This window comes from Stegodyphus dumicola, chromosome 8 (assembly GCF_044657685.1).
Source record: "Stegodyphus dumicola isolate Sdum_Otavi_A_Nest chromosome 8, ASM4465768v1".
In the NCBI taxonomy this organism is placed as follows: domain Eukaryota; kingdom Metazoa; phylum Arthropoda; class Arachnida; order Araneae; family Eresidae; genus Stegodyphus; species Stegodyphus dumicola.
In genome coordinates this window covers 141,662,104-141,685,728 of record NC_140775.1, presented here as the reverse complement: position 1 = coordinate 141,685,728, position 23,625 = coordinate 141,662,104, and the positions used below count along the sequence as shown (strand labels likewise).

General features: G+C 32.4%; 1 protein-coding gene and 1 non-coding gene across 2 annotated transcripts in view; one reads left to right on the top strand and one right to left on the bottom strand.

Moving 5' to 3' along the window:
* LOC118198575 (protein PALS1-like) overlaps positions 1-23,625 on the top strand; it is a 311,959-nt gene that overhangs the window by 98,999 nt on the left and 189,335 nt on the right. The window lies entirely within an intron of this gene.
* Positions 20,973-21,045, bottom strand: TRNAK-UUU (transfer RNA lysine (anticodon UUU)). Its single transcript has one exon. It is a non-coding gene; the product is annotated as a tRNA-Lys (tRNA).

The following is a 23,625-nucleotide window of genomic DNA, read 5'->3' as shown; positions in this document are numbered from 1 at the left end:
AGAGATGGTTTTTACACTAAACATGATATTCATACTAATTACAAACAGACTTCAACAGCCTTACATTCTTACCACACCTTTTTTTATTCCATCAAAGATTTTCAATGGAAAATATAAATTATGATTAAATTAGGATGGTAAGGACATAAGTATGGAAGAGTCCCTCAATGAAAGAGAAATACTAATTTTATTTCTGAAAACGAAACTGAGACATGGCCACTGTTGCCTCCTATGAAGGAATGGACAGTTACAGCCATGCCTTCTCCGGGATTCGAACCTGGACCCATTGTTATGACGAAGTCGAGGTCACTAACCACGATACCGGCTGGGTGGGCCTACCTCCATATGAAGCCGTCCTGATCGGTATAGAAGTTAGGTGAACCTTGGCTGCTGCAATCTTTGGGTTCAGAGAGTTCATGAATAATGTCTGGGCGGCATTCAAAACACAGGGTGAACCAAAAGCCGTTTCCTGAAGCTTGGTGACGGGGAAAGAGGGGTAAGAGACCGTCACCCCCTATCAGATGTTCTTTTATCAAAACGGCAACAGTCTAACATCTAGTGCTGCAGGACTACACGTGTTCGACCAATGATGAATTTCTGGTGTCCCGTCCCACTTATAACTGTATCTCAGTACGTAAAACCAAACCAGCTGTATCATGTTCATCCTCAAGGTCAGATCTAGAAATTATCATTACATGTATAAATTGTTTCTTTCTTAGCAGATAATTAACTACTCTAAGATTTTATGATTAACATGTTTAATAGGCAATATAAACACGAAATGCATATTTCTATAATATTCATTTATATATAAAACACAATTAAAATTGATTAATTTTTTATTTTAAGGAATTTATTTAAATACAAGGAAAGATTCTCAGTAAATAGTAAAATTTAATTTGTACAGGAATTAACTTCAGATGAAAATGCTTAGGGAGCTTTCGAAAACAAATGATATGATTCAACTTTTAATTTTAATGTTGCTTAATAAGGTGTTGTTCGTGCAGAATGTTTGTATTTACAAGTTTCAAATTAACGTAATTATAACTAAGCAATATAATTAATGCATATTTCTTTACTAAATTGTGCATGTCTGCCTCACATGAAGCAGTCAGAACTTATTGAAATAATAGCAAAATTTTAGAGGAATATTTTAGAGGATAGCTAAAATCTAATTTTGTAAATTATCATTACGCATTTTGGGTGGGAAAATTATTAAGTAAATCATACAAGGTCAATTGGTTTTGTAAAAGGCTAACTGAAAGAATTAAAGAATTAGTTGGTATTTACTCTACAAATCATAAAAAGTAGAAAAACTCTCATATGGTCTATCTTAATGGAAACTGAAAGAAATGAAACAACTAGTAGTTAATTAATTACTTATTTATCGGAGCACGAAACACAGAAAAACCATCAATGAACTTCCCACGAATCGAACTGCGGATGCTTCGATGCCATCCGGATGGATTCAAATTACACTATTAAAGCACACAATAAGAAAAGCAAAAATCCTTTACATTTACCCCTAATTAAAATGCGACTGGAGAGGAAACAGACCAGTCACCAGATTCAGATAGCGATGAATTATCGTTCACCTAAATTTGGTGGCGAATTATTGATCCCGCCATATTTTAGTCAGACGCCAATGTTGGACAATTTAGGATTTGAGGAACCCAAGATACACAAAAAATTAGCGATGCTTTCACCAGAATTTGAACTCAGGATTTCCTAAATACCAGCCAAATGTGCTTTCTTCGTGTTCCAAAATTGCATCACAAAGGCATACTCTGAATGGAGACGAAAATTCTCTACAGACACATTCAGCTTATCGAGAAAGAACTAGTGCTGTTTCAATGGGTTAGTGTAAAACTGTTGAAATATCATCAGTTCCTTCCCATTTAGCCCAACAGCTTTCGAACGGTAAAGTCGCTGAACACTGCTATTTCGGTCCAAGGTTCGAATTCGGCAAACGGTCTGGTTGCATGAACGTTTTCGTGTTTATCCCCATGTGTAACATGTATACGAACCAGTTTCCTTTAGAAAGTCTTCAACAAAGGTGTCCCTCCCTTAGGCAGATAGTCCTCGAATGCTTGGCCTTAATCAAATAAACTAAACCTCCCTGATTCAGTTCTTACTGAGCGAGCGGACTGGCTGCATGAAGTTTTCAAGATCTTCATGTGCATGTAACGTTGTTTATCTGCGGCAAATTGAGTAAGTCCTTTGAATTTCAGTGAATAGATGGTTGCTTGAGGACTTTTCGCGGTATTCTCCACGGGGAGTGTGAATGAAGCCAGTTTTCCTTAGAAAGTCCTACCGTAATAAATTAAATAGCTTAGTATAAAACAAAACGCATATAATACTTCTAAGGTTTTAACTCCTAATTAATCTAATTTCAGCATAAATGAAATTTTTGCGTAGTTAGATTTCTTAAGTATTAATGAAAACTGGTTAAATATAATATTTCAGGGAAGTCAATGAAATGATGGCTACACATTCAGATAAATGAATCCTCAATACAACGTATTTTCGATAAAAGCCCTTTTTGATTCCTGACTCTATTTTATAAAAATGTAAATATCCTAAAATACTGATACAGCTATCGATTATTTCATCTTGAATCGAGGGGGGTGGAATATGACAGGCGAGCAGAACAGTAATAAAAATCTTAGGAAAGTCTATTTGACTTATTCTTTAAAATATAAAAGAATAAGAATATTGAAAATGTTACTTGAGAATAAAGAAGTAATTCAAACATGCTTAATGGACACTTTTCAATAATACAGAAATGACAGACAAGGTTTTTTATTTGATTCGTCTGAAAGAAAAGATGAAGAATAAAGGAAAAGAAAAGGAAAGAAAAAGCTGAATTTTCTGAGACACAAAGTCTTTTAAACAATTTCTTTTATTTAAAGCAAAGAAATGGGTGGAACAAGGTCTTCACCTATCCGAGTATTTAGTCATCTGTTATTCTTGCTATTTTTTCTCCTTTCTGATCACTTGAGAAAATATTGGGTTTATCTTGCCTGAAAGCTGGAAATGAAACTTGAAGGATGAAAGGAAGTTAATAGAAACTCCGCATAGTTCATTATATACTGTTAAATACATGTTTCTTCTGAAAAATTATTATTCCGTAAATAGATAAATGTTTTCTATGAATAAAATTGAGGGACAAAATTTAGAAACTGATATTTATCTTGTTCACTCATAGGAATTTTTCAAGCTGATAACGTGAAAAATGTGCAATGTTTTCCCCGAGACTCGAACCACGGACCTCTCGATTACACATCGAGTATGCTTCCAATTAAGCAAAGGAGGCATGCGGTAATGAGGGAGAAAATGCCTCCAAAGTCTTTGGTGGTGAAGAATTTCCGTCCACCATCTTTTAGTTCGGGCGCCACTCATTGGGGTTTTTGATGCTGGAGATGTGCGGTGTCCGCCGATAACATCGCGGCAAAAACATCTCGGACGAAAACGTCGCGGAGAAAACAACGCAAGGCGAAAACGTCGTGCTACAAAACATCGTGGGAGAAAACATCGCAAAGACAAAACATCGGGGTTCTAAAACATCATGGTACAAAACATCGTCGTCGGAAATAAAGCGGCTCAAAAACTTCGCAATTTAAAAACATCGTCGTCGAAAGTATCGTGATAAAAAATAAAGTATCTACAAATCATCGCATGACGATAGCATCGCAGACATGCTTTTTTCAGGCTTTAGCAACTGTAAATGGATATTCCCATAATGATTTGTGAGCGCAAGATGGAAAGAAGGATAATTTTTACTTTCACATTTTTTTATTAACTAATCAAATTTTTGCTGAGAAAATAAAAAGGAAACTTAAGCATAGAAAATTATTGCAACTTATAGCACTTAATAGAATTTTAAACTGACATAGTTAACTAACAAAGGCCATTAATAAATCATTTTTATAAAGTTTTTACTAGTAATTTTTCATGAAAAGTATAATCTATAAGTTGCATTTAATTTTCTATTCTTAAGTTTCCTTCTTACATTTTCAGCAAAAATTTATTAATTAATAAAAATTATCCTTCTTTACATCTTGCGCTCACAAATCATTATGGGAATATCCATTTACAGTTATTATAGCCTGCAAAAAAGCATGTCTGCGATATTATCGTCATGCGATGATTTGTAGATACTTTATTTTTTACCACGATATTTTCGACGACGATGTTTTTAAACTGCGAAGTTTTTGAACCGCTTTAGTTTCGACGACGATGTTTTGTACCACGATGTTTTAGAACTGCGATGATTTCTCTTTGCGATGTTTTCTCCCACGATGTTTTGTAGCACGACGTTTTCGCCTTGCGTTGTTTTCTCCGCGATGTTTTCGGCTGTAACCGAGATGTGCAAAACGTGCAGTGCCCTCGCCGGGACTTAAGCTCGAAATCTCTCGAATACGAGTCGAAAATGCTTCCAATTATACCAGGAAGGCATACGGAAAGGAGGGGGAAAATACCTTATAAGCTCAGTCGCAAAGAATTAATGCAACATTCTAACCATTCCTAACTTAGGGTGATTATGAATCCAAATATCAATAGTATTATCAAATACAGCTTAGTACTAGAAGGTTATTATTAAGACAGGCAGAGATTTAAATCAAAGCTGATTCATTTAGAAAAATATATTTGAAACTTTTTTTAAGTTGCATAATTTTACTTTATGAACGTAAAAAGTTAAAAAAAAAAATTAGCTGTTATAATGATCTTAATCATATGTAACGAAATAAAACAAAACAAACGATTCCAGAGTCGTTGAAAATGACGGAATTAAAATAAAAATTATCGATGAGAAATTTTAGCAAACTGAATGTCTTTCTGGCATGTGTCATTTCTGTATTATCACTTCCAGCATTCCTTGAAATTATTTTCATGTCATTTCGATGTCTTAATTAACATCTAATGTAGTATTTCATGTTACTCGAGTCCCACAATTTTATTTTATATCATTTATGACAACGAAATTAACTAATTTTTTGCCACCCAACTGGGATAGTGGTTAGCGACGCTGATTGCCGTACCGAAGGTTTCGGGTTTGAATCTTGGAGAAGGTATGGATGTTTAAAAGTTTATAGTATCTGTGCAGCATGAGGGCACTCTAAAAATTCGGCGATCCGAAAGTCATCTCGAGAGGTTGATGGTAGGGAAAGAGGGGGCGAGATACCCCCTGACCCATTTCCATCAAAATTGGGGGCGGGATTTAGCGAAGTCGTACTGTCATCTCTATGGTGCTCAAGGCTTTTGCCAAGGACAGGCACGATCTTGCACGCCTTGCCACGATGAGATTCGTGGGCTTTTTCTGATGTTACTATCAGACAAGTGGGATAAGTCACAATAACATTGTTTTCTTTTGGTTTGCAATGCATTAAACTAAAATCATGAATTTGAGAAAGGTTTGGCATATTTTTATTTTGCACATTATAATCTTGGACCTTATTACTTTTCAGCAAAGTAATAAAGAAACAAAAACAGTGCATCTGAATGTTAAATAGTATTCCTTCTATATAGTATAAGATTGCATTAAGTGAATTTATAATAGAAATTCGATCTTTTATTATCATTTAGAAATACAGGGTTGCTAATAATAAAAGATTAAACTTTCGATTTAAACATCGGTCATTGTTAGCAATTGCACGACAGATACAATTTCATCTAACTTTAGAGAGTCACTAAAATTCGTTAATTTAAATTAGAAATTCCAAAAATCCTCAGTTGAAAAACTATCCAGTAATGTAATGATAAAAATTTCGGCGATGATTAGTTAGTTGAACTAAACTTTCGAGAATAATTTATTACTGAAAAGATATCTATGTTGAATTATGCAAAATTTTCTGAGAATTTTTTTTTTTTTTTTTTTTTTTTTTTTTTTTTTGTCATTGCAAATATGTATGAGTAAAAAGTTTCAACAAAACCGATTGTGTAGAAGGGATCAAATATTAATTTCAGTATTTAACCCCGTTAAATAAAACCAGTTAAATATAGGTGTAAAAGTACAACTGAATGGAGAATGCAAGAATAGGAAACTGGCATAAATAAATATCAGACAATTTAAACAATACAATCAAATTATAACGATAAGTAAAATGGCTAAAGTAATCTTGCCAAATATATATATATAGGACAAAGGTAATTCAACGCTTAAATGTCATTAGAGATTTCTTCATGCCTATAAATTTAAATGACAGTTATTATTCATCGATAATTCGCTTGGATTAACTGAACGAGATCTCATCAGGTATTACCTAAATAATAGATTTTAAATCCTTTGCTCACGAATCGTATCCATTCAACAACAGGTAAGTAGATCCATCAATCATTTCACAAAGCGGTAGTTATCGGCCCATTTTGACAGCTATGCAGATTACATGCGGTGTGTACACCTGCAGTCAAAGTAGTTACAATTCACACTGCTTTTCACACTACCGTACTGATTTTTAATTAAAACTTAGATGCATTTGAATTAATTTCTAAGTAATGTAATAAAGATACTGATTTTTAGAAATTTGCTTAAATTTCATTACAATTAAACTCAAAACTGTCTCTTAATAATTATTAAATTTAAATAGCAATTGGATTAGGAAACAAAATAAAACCGTCTCTTGTTTTTCTCAGCAGCACAGAATAAACTGAATTAGAAGTTGGACCTAAATAATACAAATTAAGAAACGTTTAGTATAAGATGTTTTAGTTTAGTTTATGTGATTACAGAGAAGCGTCTAGGGGTATCTGCCTAACGGGAGGGATGCCTTCGTGGAGGATTTTCAAAGGGAAACTGCCTCGTATACACGTTACACATGATGAAAACCACGAATAGGCCTATGCGGCCAGCTCATTCGCGGAATTCGAACCTCCGACCGAATTATTAGTGCTCGGCCGCTGGTGGGCTTAGTATAAGATGAAACTGATTTTTGTTAACTGAAAAACTATTAACAAATATAAAATCTAAATTGACTTTGCACAAAAATATCCATTGGGCTGTTGTTAATTAGTATAATGTAGTTAAAATAAATAAAATTATATTAACTGCAAGAGTAACTCTTCAGATTAAATCAGCTGCAGATAATAATTTAAACTAGAATTCATTAAACACATGAACTCTCAAAGTTAAACTTTGGACCATTGTACAATTATGTACAATGTATGTACAATTATGTATTTTATTCTCAGTTTTCGTAAATTTCCAGTCATTTAGATAATACTTGGAACATTTAAGAAAATAAGAAGGAAAGTATTTTAAATAATATAGAAATATATATAGATATACCAACTGACAAAAAGTCTCATGAACGGATACGGCCCACCAGCGGCCGAGCGGTAAAGTCGCTGAACATTGGTAGTTCGGTCTGAGGTTCGAATCCCCCGAACGGGCTGGCTGCATGGGTGTTTTCGTGGTTTTCCCCATGTGTAACGCGTATACGAGCCAGTTTCCTTTAGAATGTCCTCCACGAAGGTATCCCTCCCCTTAGGCAAATAGCCCTAGTGTGCTTTGCTATAATTAAATACACCACACCACCATGAACGGATACAGGCGATCATGCCACTTAGGGACTTAAGGGAGATATGCCTACCTAGAGGACTTTCGTAGGGAAACATGCTTTTATTTACGTTACATATGCGGAAAACCGCAAAAATACCCATGCAGTCAGCTCGCTCGGCCGAATTCGAATCTGAGTGACGTAATAGGAAGAAAACCGAAAGAAAAAAACAAACTAAAACTCAGCTGATTAAAAAATAATGAAAACCATGCATATTTTAGTTTGAGATTGTATGTTCATAAGCGTTCATATTATTGCAAGTGTCTGTCATGTGTTTGTCACTGCTAATCTTTGTTTGTCTGTAAAACATGCATGAACCCCACCCCTTTCGACATAAACGATATTCCATAAATGCAACGAACTCCGTGTAGAATATCTCATAATCTTAACCTATTAAACGGAATAATTTCGTCAGAAATACGAAAATACTATTTTTAATCAGATTATTTTTGATACTACTCTATCAGGAATCTATAGTGATAGTGCAGGAAGCGAAGATCGATGGAATTATGAACATTAAGTAGTATATAAGACCGCTGATTTGTTATCACGAACAACTTCCAAACAATGGATTAATATTAGCCGAGGAATCCGCCCATTCAATTTTCAATGGACGTTGCCATTATCTTGGTCACAAATTACAAATCGCTGAATGGTTCTGTGACAGTTTTGCAACCATTTGTGGCAAATAGCACAGTTCCTGCATTATGGACGTCGTCGTCGAACATTTCATTCATTCGTGGGGGGGACCCCACGACATGTTTTCCTACCACGTGCTAGAGGTACTATGAACTTATCAATGGGACAAAGGGCAGGTAAATGACGTAATTCGTTGACAATGGCCGTGCATTATTGCCTTCATATATTTAGGGTGGTCCCCTGTCAAAGCGGATATATTTCCACGAAGTTCAATGTCAATGTTGGAATGCTGTTGTTGTTTTACAGCGGAAACCTAAATAGCGATTCACTTCCATAGCTACAGGTTTTACGCGCGTTTGATTTGTATTTATACGTTGAAGCACCGAATAAATTTCTATGCAGATTTTTAGTATAAAAGAGAAGAGAATGACTCCAAAGCATGTATTTGGATGGGAAGACTCGTTTTCGCAGTTGTTTACCAAAGGGCTATAAGAAAGGTGTGAATATTCTCTTCGTGAAACAGAATAACTGGAAATAGCCAAAGATAAAAATAAAAGAGTGCGAAATTCTTTGGATTCGAGCCACAGATCTCTTGATTGCTAACCAGCAGAAATGTGTCTGGACAATATTTCACCTGAGGCAAGGGAAGTAAACACACGTCACTATATACGATCAAAATCATACCATGATTCATATAACATTTTTAATCATAGCTTTATTTATCCAGAAAATTAATACATGTGAGTATTAATTTTAGTTTTAAAAAACTTTAAATGAAAATTTAAATAAAAAAATTATAAATTTCTTTTTTGATAAAGGTAAAGTAGTTTATAACTTTTTCTTTATAAAAAAATAACCCTCCCTCCTTTTTTTTTTTTTTTTTTTTTTTTTTAGTCCAAAGGGTCAATTCGCCCTGAAGGACTATTGATTTCGTTTTGGCATTTTGCGTCGAAAACTCTAAAAGGCTGTATCACTTTTCCAATCGTTGTCACCATATATAATCGTCCTGTCTTATATTTAAAGAAATTAAATAATGAAGAATCTGCATAAATGCATGTATGTTTCTCGCATGTGATAAAACAACGGTACCTAGAGCCATCAAAATTTGAATAACGTAATCTTCCATAGAATACGGGCATGTGAAAGTCCTAATTTGAATTTGAAATTTGTTTTATTATCGATTTCATATTTTGAACCACTTCAACGAATTTTTGATTGAAAAACTAAACGATTTCAAAGCGAGCAACGGCAACACTGTACGGGGGGGAAAAAATTTATTTTTATCTCTAACTCGCGAGACTGCGTATTAGAAATTCTAAAGATAGGCTCATTTTAAAATTATTTTGCGATATTTCTGTTAAACTGAATTTTATGGTTTGAGTATGTAGAACATGATATTTAACAAATAAAAGTAATACACAAAACGTTGAAAAAACGCCCCTTTGGATATAATTTAAAATCTGAAACCTTTCAGATTTTGTTTTATTTTTATTTAATTTTTATTTTATGTATTTATTTATTTTTACTGAAATAAAATGGGAAGTAATTTTTCGAAAATTTACTGATTATTTAATTTATATAATATGCAATTAAATTTGAAAGTTCTTTTGGGTTCAGAAAAGATATTACAGATTTGTGTTTTCAATTTTAAGTTTTCTGATGTTTACTTCAGCCAGCGACTGGCAGCGTTAAAAATATTTTAAGTTTTCAAATTCAAATATGATTGAACTTAAGTGGATTCCTTAATTATCTTTAAAATATCTGATTTTGCCGCAGTAACCAAAATAATTTAAATAACGAAGTTTACATGACTACGCTATTTATTTCTGACGGAGTAACCCAAAAATTTTTTCCTTTGGATGTTTAAGTTAAAAATTTTTCCATTTTGAAATACTTAAATCCGATGACATTAATTTTCCACAGCTAGAAACTGGAAATCGAAAGCTATCTCCTTTAAATTTAGATACTCCAACTTAGTTGTGAGATTAGAATATCTTTCATGTCTAGTATACAAAAATATTTCTTTTCACAATTGATTCTTGACAATCTGATTTATTAACCTCTTTTTTTTTTTTTACTTCCTTCACGTTCTGTTGATATATTCACCTTTAAGGTCAAATTTTCAATTTTTTCAAGAATATTTTCTCTCATTTTATGTGAAGAAAGAGATATTCCTTCTATTTTGTTTATGTAATTCAATATGCAAAGTATACAAAGATTATTTACCGAAAGCGAGGAATGCTTCTTGAAACACTTAAGGTAAACTGGCCAGTATTTACATTACACATTATATAAAAACCACAAAAACATCCATGCAGTCAACCTATAATCCGGGATTCGATATTATATTAATTAATATAATTCTGTTAAACGTGAATAATAGCGTTTTAACCTAAATGGGATTAGCCAAGAAGGGCTATTAGTCTCAAAATGGCATTTTGCATAGAATCACTATAAAAGCCTGAATCACTTTTCAGGTTGTTGCCATCAAATATTATTGCCCATTATTATATTTAAGGAAATTAAACATTAAAGAATCTGCATGAACGTATGTATATTTCGCGCATTGTGAAGAAATAACGGTACTTAGAGCCATCAAATTCTGAATAACGTAGGGCTCCACCCGAATATGAGCACATAGAAACCCGAAATTGAAATTTCAAATTTATTTTATTGCTTATTTCATATTTTGCAAAACTTTAACAAATTTTTGATTAAAACAACTCAACGATTTCCAAGCAAGCAGTGACAACAATGTAGGGAATAAAACATTTTTATCTCCAGCGCGTGAGACTGTCTATCGGATATTCTAAGAATATGCTATTTTTAAATATTTTCAGCCCAAAGTGGTGTTAGCTCACGTACTTTCGAAACGTGTATGTGTCTGTAAATGAAAAAAAAAAAAAAAAACACCCGTCTGGGCGTAATACAAAATCTGAAAATTTCAGATTTGTTTTTATATTATGTTTTTAATATTAAAAAAAACTTTACAAATTGTTTTAACTTTTTTTTTAAGTTTTTGATTGCTAGGCTCTATTTATCTTTCCCTTTTTCTTACAATATTAGATTCCACAAAGTAATATGTAAAATTTGAAATTAATTAGCTTAAAGAGGATTTTGGTTTCAATCCATTGAAATAACTTATCATTTGATGCCTTATATAAATTTAAACTTTGTACAAATATAAAGCGCTCATAACGAGCTGAAAATTTTAGAAAATGTGTCATAATGATTCTTGTGTCTATGTTTAATCGTTAACAATAAATTAAATTTCTGATTTGGTTATGTTAATTGATTAAATGAAAGTATATGACTGCAAAAGTGGTAAGGAATACAAAGCCACTTTTATTGCTTTGATTGTGGTATTTCAAACCGCTCTTTCTCGATACTTTCCAAAACTGAAAAGAAACAATCAGAATTTTTTTTAATGCATTTCAAAAATCTCATAGGTAATTCGGCACCTTACCTAGATGTTCACCTGAGGCAGGTGTCTCACTTACCATACCCGTCACATAGCTCAGTTAGCCAGACAAGCGATAAATTACACCAGGATAGTACGCAGAGGGGAATGCGATAGTTTCTTATAGGTTTAGGTTATTCTAGTTTAATTAATAAAAAAGAAACTGACTCAAAATTTCGAAATATTCGGTGTGCTGAGTATCAAAGCATCCGTAAACAACATGTAATGCCTAACATGCAATGGTTAACCCTAATAAATATTTTTTTCCCTTAAATAAGGATTTTTACAGATATAATACTGTCTTCGATTTTAAGAAAATACGCATTTCAAGGCCGACAAATTTTCTTCTCTGCAGAGAGTAAACATGTTCTCTCTTCTAGATAAAAAGAGAAAACCAAGCTCTCGAAATTTTCTGTAAAAAAATTATAAGTTTGAATTTCGCCTAAATTTCAATTTCAATTTTCCGCTTGCTTATAAATATTTTAGATCTCTGAAATGGAATCGACAGGCATATGCTAATAAAACTGAATTACGAATGATATAAAGTAAATAAAAATAGCCCCCGAAACTGTTTTTATTATTTGCTCAGTTTTTATTATTTGCTTATTTTATTTGGATTTTGGCAGTAAAATATCTATGCAATTCTTAGGATGAAAATAATCTTACTTTAAAATGAGGTTCGCCAATCCATTGATTGCGATATGCTTACTGCGATACTGCAGTATTATTCTGGAGCTCTACTGTTTAAATAGTACTTCCCAGAGAAATTACAGAGTTACGGTAGCCCACTCGGCGCGTATTCGAGAGGTCCAGGTTCTAGTTCCGACCAGGGTATTGCTCATTTTTAATGTACTTCCCCTTCAGAATAACCTAATGACTCTACAATGGCGCCCGAACTTAAAAGTACTGAATAATAACTCGTCACTAGCAGGATTTTGCGATTGGATCCTCTAATCCCCAGTCGTCTTTTAAAAGGGGGCTTATATAAGGTATTTTCTCCCTCCTTGCAGTATGCTTTTGTGGTGTAACAGTAGCGTATTCGAGAGGTCCAGGTTCGGCACCCGGCGAGGGCACTACTCATTTTTCATGTACTCCTGCTTCAAAATAATCTAATGATTCTAAACCCTTTCCATAGATAGTACTTTGGAAGCTTTATTTAGTAAAGTTTTCCATTATGTTTGAAGCTTTCTGCATACTAATAATTTTAAAAATAAGCAAATAAGTGCCATCCTTTGTGAAAAAAAAAAAAAAAAAAAAAGGAGAAGTAAAATATTATGATCCTTTTGAACAGTTTCAGGAAAGAGAAGTGGAATTATTTAAAATGAATGAAACTTGATCAGATTTAAAGAATGAGGAAGGTTTGGAGGAAATTACAACAGAAGAAATTTTGGGCGTAACTGTAGAGGAACTAAATTTAAAAGGAAACGACGGAAGATTTAACAATAGAAGATTTAACGATAGGAGATTTAATATTTTCTTTCTTCCTGAAGTATGGTTTTGAGTATTTAATATAAGTAAAATCTCTCATAACTTATTTTATTTTAGTAGTTATTTATTTATTACTTAAAAGCCCTTATTTAAATTATTTTAATTACTACGCATTTTTCTCTAAATTAGAAAGTCTGCCAGGTAAAATTCTGAAACTGAAATTACTGATGTTTAATTTACTGATTCCATTTCAGTTAAACTCAACTTAAAACTTCTAAAGTACAATGGGGCGAAATTGATTTTATTTAACAACTTTCTCTATATTTTCGGCTGAAGCAGCTTAATAAAGAAAATAAAAAAGAAACCCTATGGTTCTAAACGCAACCATATTTACTAATATCCCTGTGACCCGTTAAGGATGTCAGGAGAGTCCCATCACTGGCAAAGTAGACCGATAAGCCTTTCGAAAAGGCTTTTACCAGTGCCATCTTCCTCACTTGAGGAAACAGACGCCCTGAAAATGTCCTGGAAAACACTTTCACCAGCAGACATCAGTTCACTCCGTTCCACACGGTATCACCAGCGAATAACCTGACGGCAGTGACCAATAAAAATGACGCACAGACAGACGGCATGTAGTTCATTATGTCGTCTAGTGGACCATTATGATGCGCATACCCTGTCAGAAAGAAAGTTAGTGGCACCCACGGAATTTTAATGCACAGTGGTGTCTCGCGGAGCGCGAAAATGTTCTTGGAGTAATAGCAAGTTCGTGTGTTTAGTGGGATGCCTAAACATAAAATGGTAGAAATGGTTTCGTTATGGCTTTCAGCTTCCGATAAAACTGCACTGTATGTTGGATACGTCATCGCGTATAGATGGGAAAAAGATACCGAAACCGATGGATTCTCTCTCTCTGTCTGGGTGATGAGAATTTATTTAGCATATCCGAGTTAAATAACATTTTCAGATTTTTGATGTTGAAAATGTATGTGATAATATGTAAAAATTTACCAAAAATTCAGAAATTAAATTAAAATTTTCATATAAATTTCATTTAAAAGATTTTTCCCCCTGCTATGTCTAATGGCGCAAATAGTAAAGTTAGATAACTTTAGATTGTTCATTAAAAGAATATTTGGGCAAAATATCGCCTTAACAAATCTTTAAAAAATTTAAAATTTTAAAGTTTTTTAAGATTTTTTTAATTTAAAAAAAAAATGAAAAAATTTGAAACAAATTTCATTGAGTATTGTCATCTACAAACAGCGGGTGTACAAATTTTGAACTTAATAGCTTATCAGGAAGTACTTTTAAATCAATGAAAAATTTTTGACAGTAGCCACAAACACCATGACTTAATAAAAACTTGCATTTAGTTACTTAGGTACATACTAACTATTTGTACTACTTCTCTATATTTGTTCGACGGCTCCACCGTTGCCAAGTGGTTAAGAAAGTTGAATAATGGTAGTTCGATCTGGGATCGAGGCCAGGCGAACGGGCTGGCTGTATGATTGATTTTTGTGGTTTTCCCTAAATGAGTGAGAGTACGAGCCTGTTTCCCTTAGAAAGTCCTCCAGGAAAACATTCCTCACTTTATGCATATAGCCGTCGTGAGCTTTTCCATATTGAAGTAACCTAACGTAACCGTGTTTGGTTGACACCCCTACTTTGATTTCTTGCATTTTTTCGTTTCGAATAAAAGTGTATTCCTGCATCATCGATCCCTAACTTAGCATTTTATCACATTAACCGTTACTAGGCTGCATTCCTATATAAATCCTGGGGGAGGGGATTTGAAGCATATAACGTATTTATTATTGTTTGCATTTACTTCTTTTCGGACCATAAATTTGGCAGCATTAGTAATACAATAGAGTTTCACATATGACCCTCAGTTCCACACTGACGCCATTTTCGAATGTTATTTTGTTGTAAGTTGAAATTAATTAATTTTTATTACTTTTTATTGGTTTATGCCAGTAAATTTTAAAGGGTAGCGGATATAATTTTCAGTTTGAAGCTTACAAGGATAAGGGACGAGAAAGACGAATGAAATAAAAACAAACAAGCGGATGCTATGGAATTTCACAGATATATAGAAAGTTATAGGAAAACTTTTTCTGAAAATCATCTGGAATGTGGAAAGATCCCTTATACAGTAGTTGTTTTGGCTCGATACAGACAACACACCCTTTATATAATAATACATCAGCTGACTGAAGACTGAATGTATAGGTTCAGTAAAAATGATCCTTCAGATTACAGCTTTACACCTGTTAAGTGCCATAACTTCTGACCTTGCTGAGTGAAACATAACAGATGCTTGTTTCACGCTGCAAGGAAGTAACAATGTTTCGAGATGATTAGCAGGTTAGTAATGTACAGAATGCGATCGATGACATGTTAAATTAACTATCATGTCGGTAGTTGCAGTTTATTAGAGAAAAAGCGTCATTGAAGTTTCTTCAGCAGAGAGCAATTACAAAACTGTTGAATTGTTGTTTCAGAGAGCAATTACAAAACTGTTGAAGTCATCATGACCCCCCAAAAATGTATTTAGCGCATTCCTGAGCTTATTCTCCCCCTTCCGAGACTTTTCGTTCCATTCAAACTGTCCTTTCTAAACGAACTCATTGATGTTGCTAGACATTCCGTCGATATTAATCAGTAAAAATTCTATGCTCAAAACGCTGTACCGTTTATTTCTGTGTTTTGTTTCTGATCATCGATCCCTAATTTAAAAAATGGAATGAAAGGAAAAATACCAAAATGTTATTTTAAAAGCATATAACCCAATTTAGAATTTAAGAGAAAAAAATTTAAAAGGCAAAAGCATAGTGGTATTGCAAACCATTTCGTTGATTTCTTCTCATCAGGAAAATTTATTTTTCATGCTAACAATAATCTAAACAAATAAATCAGAAATTTCGGAGCGGAGGTAAAGTACATAGCACTGAAAATGTGTTTCATCATTTCGCTTTAAAGTAATAATATTAATATAATTAACACCAAAATAACATTGAGAAGTGGATTCCCTTTTTAAATGTTTCAGTTTATTGTACTGGTAACTAATAAAGCGTTGTAACAAATAAAAAAAAACTGTATAGCTTTTATCTCCTTAGCTTAAGACTTTACTCTTCGTACCTCACCATATCAATGTATTCTTTAATCTTTCTTTGGAAATATTCATACCAGTCCAAAAAAACTGGGCAAACAACTTAGGCTGATGGGTTTCAATACTTATCTGTTATAACATATCTGTATTAATAGTTTAAATAATTTAAAATTATTTAAGGAAAGAAAATTTTATGAATTATTTAATGAACAGCAAAAAGCTGGCGAGACAAAGCGATATTTATAAAGCTGATTTCTTTGCTTAAATTTTGAACTGTGGTTGGATAAAAAAAAACTATCTGGAATGCTACTCTTAAATAATGGTGTAATGTGGATTAATTTTCTTCAGATGGCGCACTTAAGATTCATATGCTAGTAGTTTTAAGGTAGGAAGGGGATGGAGCCAGATTAAAATGTGAAATTAAAAATACTATTGTTTAAGTTAATAGTTTTCTTTCATACTTTATATCGCATTCCTTCCTTCAGAGAAAAAAAGGGCTTGGTAATAGAGAAGCCTTTTTAGAAAAAAGCATTAAAGCATTAGGAAATGAAGATGAATTTTGTACTATATGTACAATATGTGCTTTTTTTTTTTTCAATAAGAAAGAAAAGTATTTTCTTGAACGATACAGCTTTTATGTTTTACTATGACTTGTCATTTGGTTCATGATTTTTCTCATGTCTTAATATGCAGAACGATACATAAAAATGTAATTTGGAAATATTACACAAAAAAATTACATAATGTCTAAACTAAATGTCTAGTCCGATTTTTAAAATTTCGTAGCTTCGCTTTCTATAAAAATACAAGTTTACTCATTATAAATTTATATACTCGTTATATTTGTTTACCCATTAAAAACAATCTACATTTTCTTGTTGTAAGGCAATGCAAAATGAATTTTAAATATTAATAAACAAAAAAAGTAACAAAATATAATTCAACAGCAAAATAAACTTTGACAAAAAAAAATTTATGAGCAAATCTTCTACAAGCGAATCAGCGTAATTACTTGCTGATGGCTGTGGAATGCTTACTTACAATAACAAATAAAACCTCAGTTCCTTATGCAAGATAACAAGATTTTATTATATACAAATATTTAAAAGTTATTAATTATGATCTATGGCCGTAAATATTCTTCAGTGTTACCTCATTGAAATATAAATAAAAATGCACAAAAAATAAAATTCAAATCAAGGCTAATAGCTTGTATACTACGTTAAGTCTTATTAATTTAGTGAATATAATTTTATTATTGTTCTATAATAATTATATAAAAAGAAATTAATTTGTGTAGTGTGTATGTATGTGTAGCACTTTGTGTTAAAACTACGGTTAGAGGAATGAGACTGTTGAAACGCTAAGCCACTTCATAGTCATAGTTCATATCCCTAAAAATTAATTTCAATATTAAGAGTATAATACCTAGGGGAAAGATGAGCGTGTGCTATTACTGCTTGGTATTCTCCCTAAGAGAAAATTAGTACAAATTAGTAATACAATTAGTACAAATACAAAGTAGTATAAATAATAGTTAGTGCAAATAATACAATACTAGTAGTACAAATAATAATTAGTAATACATATAGTGTTTGTCGGGTCGGAGTACAGCAAGATAAACTTTCGAGTTCCTAAAATCTGATATTCTGGCCAGACAGGAAAATGTGGTTTAAAATTTTGCTTGTCCTCATCTCCGGGCTTTGAAAGATGTATATAGCAAATTTCAAACGGAAAAACTCTAGGAAGAAGGAAATGGTAAGATAGGAAAGGAACCAGAATGAGAAAAAGTCAAATTCGGGAATAATTGTCAGAATTCGGGTTTATAGTCTTCATCGGGTTAAAAAATCATATCCGGGTTACAAATACTTTTAAGGTTAAAGAAATTTTTATGAATAATTTAAAAACAAAAATTAATTAAATTTTAGTAGCAAAGGTATTTTACTTTTTCTAACAGTTTAAATTGAGTTACCCATTTTAATGGGGTATTTTTGAAGTGAATTTATTACAGAGGCTCTAATTTTTGCATAATTTGGAATAAATTTGTGATACACATTAATGCTCCCAAGAAATATTTCTTTTAACAGTTTTAGGGGCTGTAACCTTTCGCACAGTTTGCCACTGTGCTTTTCGTTTTTAGTTTTTGCATATGGTTTATTCCGAATTGAATATATGTTTTGAACGTATTATTTAGTTTAATTTATTTTGCGTTATATATATGTATGTATGTATTGAAATTATTAACGCTGATTATATCATAAGACATGAAGAGGAAAAACTATTGGAATAGCAAACTACTAAGAGTTAATTCCTTATGAAATGAGATTAAATTATAGAAATTAAAGCTTAATAAAAATTCCGGAAGATTTTCACTCTTCATTTGTAATCCCAGCAGCGTTAGCGCTAGATTTTGCTATATTTTGATTTGAAAATCCTTTTTTACGTAATGAGTTATATATATATACATAATTTATTTCCTGAAGAAATACTGATTGTATTATCTCCTAATATAAATTTCGTAGAACGTATCTAAATGAAGTAAGCCAGAAGTATGAAATTTAATTCCGAAAACATTTTTAAAGGTACTTAAATTTATATCATGAAAAATAGAAATTCACTTCTGGGTTACTTCATTTAGATACGTTCTTCTAAATTTATATTAGGAAATAATATAATCAATAGTTCTTTAGGAAATAAATTATTATTATCTTACTTTGCAGCTATTGCGCAAGTATTAGAAAAAAAAATTTTTTTCGATTTCAATGAATTTCAGTTCATTCAATATTTGATATATACATAATATGTAATAATTTATCTACGTAGACGCCACTGTAACTTTTAACGGCTTTGGATATCCGTCATTGATGGCTAAGGCATAAAAGCAAATAACAAAAATGGATTTCGACAAATCACTAAGCTTTATTTTCACAGATATCCAATTAGTTTGACAGACATTTATTCAATCATAGTTAAAAACAATAAATTGTATGTGCATGGATCTTAAATGTAAGACGTAAGCATCTTAGTCTGAGAAGCAAAGCAGCGCGAAGATGTTGGAAGGCGGAAGCTAGGCAAAGGAATGGCGTAATTAACTTGCGAGCGGTATTTATAACGAGTGTGTGCAGAAAGTACTCGAAGCTGTGATTGGTTATTTTTAGTTTCAGGTACCTTTTTTCAAGCAGCATTACGTAACATTAAAAGATCACTAATTTGGGAGAACAGATGAATTTAGGGGAAGAGCAGCAAATCTAGAATCGTTAATTTTAAAGTCACCAATTATTCTTAAAGCAGCTATCGTATTTTTGTTATATCTTACATATAGAAAGAGAGAGAGAGAGATTTAAGTTAATTTAATAATCAAGTAAAAAACTAATTTATTCATTCCAAAATTATATAATTCAATGCAATTGCAGCATTAATTAAAGGGAAGCAATTTCTACAGAAAAATACTTTGTACGTTTTCAAATTTTCCACTTACCAACAAATTTTCACTTCCTGTTTCTTATAATTTGCTTGTTTTGGGAACAAGTCATCACTGCGATGTTTTAATTGAATATGTTTTTATACAATGAACAATAATAATGAGGTACCTAAAATTGCCGAAAATGAATTGGATGTTAAATTGTTTTTCGATCACTTATTTTGTATTTTATGACCAAGCGAATTCTCCTCTTCCTGATTTTTTTTAAAAACAAGATAAAAGTAATATCGGTTTCGAACTTTTGATCGATTCTGAGATTTTTCATATGTTTTGTAGTCAGGTCGAGTATTTCTATCATTAATAATGGATATTAAATTATGTATTTCACATTAATTTACTTACAACATTTACAATACTTAAAATGTAAAAAAATGATGAAGAAGAAAATAATAAGGTATAGGAACCGGCATAGCACGAGTGAATTCGCAGAAATAAGAGTTTCGAAGGTTAAACAGAATCTTTCTCTTCAGCTGTGGGGATGAAAATGATGTTTTAGATGATAGCATTATCGCGGAGGACAAAACAACTCTATACAAGTATAATGCGTAGTAAAACGATAGTAAATTAGGGAAAAACTGAACGGCTTAACAAAGGATTTAAATTAAAGTCGCTGAATAGGTGACTCGGAACCACGAACCGTTTGATTTAAAAGCTAAAGATTCACCAACTGAGCTATTTGGATCTAAGAACAAACAAAGCAAAAAAACAAAAACAAAAAAAAAAAAAAGAAACATGTTCTTACAGGACCAACAAAGAAAAAAATTTCAGATTTTGTTAAATGGCAGATAATGATACTGTCGCTATCTTTTGACTAAAACCCAATTACCAGTAGAAAAAAAAAGAACTTTCATTTTCAGTTCGAAAGTGAAAATGAAATCTTAGGTGATATTATGATGGATGGGTTCCTGTCCCTATCCCAGTGTAACGCGTAGTAAAGCGATAACAAGTTAAAAAATAATCGAAAATTTTAATCTCTTCATGCACTCAACTGAGTTAACTCGGGTACACCAAACGAAATTACTTCCGCACACCCGAATTTCACGAGAATTTATTTTTTCTCCCTCGAATATAAATACAGCAGAATATATCCGCTATAGTTTTGAGTTCAAATAAAAAAAAGAGGTTAAAAGAGATTGAATTAAAATAAAGAATAAAAAGTATTGGCCGAAAAAGAGACCATTTTCTGCATTTTTATTGGTGCATTGAGGGATTAACAGGAAAATGGAACTAATGGAGCCTTCCATGAGGCGACTTTGTAGTTCCATTATATACAAAACAAACAGAAACCGCCCGAACAGGGACTTGAACCCTGGACCGCTAGGTTAAAAGCCTAACGCTCTACCGACTGAGCTATCCGGGCTATGACTGATAATGCAAGAAAAGAAACAGGTGCTTATGTGAAAACAACAATATTTCTAGCTTAAGCAAGAAATATTCGAAATTATTTTATTTAAATGACAAACAATGTTACTAACACCATCTTGACTAAAACGTAAACGAAAAGAACTTAATCAAAATATTCGTGAAGCGATTATGGTAAAAAGATGATACCTTTAGAGTTATGATGATGAATTAGATGAGATTGGAATCAATTACTAGAAAAGAAAGTTTCTATGGATGTGAAACGCATCCAAAAACTAATTCACTAATAGATGGCTTTTTTTTTTTTAATAGCTGGCTGAAAATAAAAAGAAAATGTGATTTTTTTCTAATTGTCTAATAGTCTTTACTGAAAACTTTGTTCAAATAACTGATAAAAAAAGTTAAAACAACAACTATAATAAGTTTTTATGCTAATTTTATTTTAAATCCACTGAAAGGTAGTTGATTGGCTATTCAAGTCACCGTTATCACGTAATCCAGCAGGATATTCACCTTCGCTATACGGAAACGCAGATAGATTTTTGCGCGCGCTTGCACATGTGTGGAATGGAGTGCAAGGGGGGATGCTTCAAATTCTAATTTCAAAGATCGTATTTGTCTTTCAACCATGGAAAAACGCAAATATATTCCCACTTTCAAAGCTCGAAAAAATTATATAAAGCCAGATGGATTTCGCCCGATTTCTTCTGTCAGGAATTGGAAAATTACTTGAAACGCTGCGGGAATTTCCAAGTAATCAGTAAGCTGCGTCTTCTCAAAACCGTCTCTCTTATAACCATCTCGATAAGAAACTAGTATTAATATGTCCTACGTGTTTCTAGTAATTTATTTCATGACTATAGAAACGCCACTTAACTTTCAGCCCAACTAAAATTTTGGACTGACATCTGTTCTGACTTCTATCACTTGAACCATTCTTTTACAGATATTGATTTTTAATAGCTAATTGAAATTAATTATTACTCAAAACTTTTCTGTCAAATCTTGAAGGCATGAATTTCAAGCATCAAGAAATTTCATTACATACCTCCTTCATACCTTCTTCATAAATAAAAGTACAAATTTAAAAATTGTGGTCTTAAATTTATATTTCATTAAACATCGATTTCAAATGTTGGTTTACTTGAAAACATTTAATATTAAACAAAATGTTTTTTAAAAGAATTTGAAAATCTCAGATTTTAGAGGAAGGTCTGAAAAATTTTAATTTGTCTTACCTCTATTTAATAAGCATAAGCTTTTCAATATAGCCCGATCAAAGTATCAGAGGTACTGAAAAATAACTATACAATTCTTATGCTATACCGCCAAAATTGTTTCAAATGGAATTTCAACTGTATCATCAGTTTCGAGAAAAATTTCCAGATGCAATGAAAAAAACTACATATAGATTGAAAAACAAAAAGAACTCTTGTATTTACTTTTGTGATTGGTTTGATGAAGTCTATTTTGTTTGCCTTACAAATAATTCTGATTGGAGAGTTTATAATTTTCTCCAAAATTTAAAATCACAAAAACGATTTAGCCAGTCAGTGATAGACATCGCTTTTATATCATGTATTCTTATTATTAAGGTTGAATATTTAATACCTTAGTTTATTTGTATTTTGTTGCGAACCTGGATCTCATAACCTGGGGTTAACAAAAAAAAAAAAGAAGAAAAAATGGTGAGAGAGATACATTCCCAGATTAGATTGATACCATTGCAGTGAAAACTATATATCATCATTTTCCTCAAAATGAATGCCTTCTGTCTACACAGACGGGTGCTTATTGGATAGGACTTATTGGAGCTCGCATTGTTACGAACTCTTTAGCTCTGATTTTACTATTGGCAATTACGCCACATGTTTCTATGGTGAACTTAATGTAACATTTGTAGTTCTCCGATAACTTACTTCGTATTATTCTGCTTTCGGAAAAGCAGTAATATTTCCAAATTCAGCCTATGTGCTCCAAGCATTACTTCGACCAGTTGTTAAGCATCGAAGTTGTTCTATGTATGTTTCTATCATTCTTTCAGATCTATGCATTAATGAATGCGAAAATTTTTAAAGAACTTTCAGCAAAGAATGGCTTTCCGTTTAGTTCTGTTTCATTGCGGAATCGATGTTAAAGAAAGAGCTAATTTCTTTGCCAAGAAGGGAGGCATAGTCATACAGAAATTAATAACGGCTTTTAATTAATAACAGCGACTCAGTTTCAGTAGAAAAACAAGGCTATGCTCCTTCGGACACTCAAATTAAGTGACGTCTCTTGACTTATAGAAATGGATGAAACCGAAGACACAAAGAGTTGTAATCCGCCGACAGATGGCGTTGTAAGAAAGCCGCCATTAAAGGGCTCATAACAGAAGCGCAAGAAACAAGAGAGCGCGAACGAATGTGATGGTGAGGTGTTATGATTCCCCAGCATGCAACTTTTATGTATGCGAATAATTAGTTAATAAATTTAGTTTATTCTGATGAGTCAAGCTAGATCCATTCTGATGATCCATTCCTTGCCATTCTGATGAGTCAAGCTAGATCACCTCTAAAAGAGTATAGGGAGTAGTTGC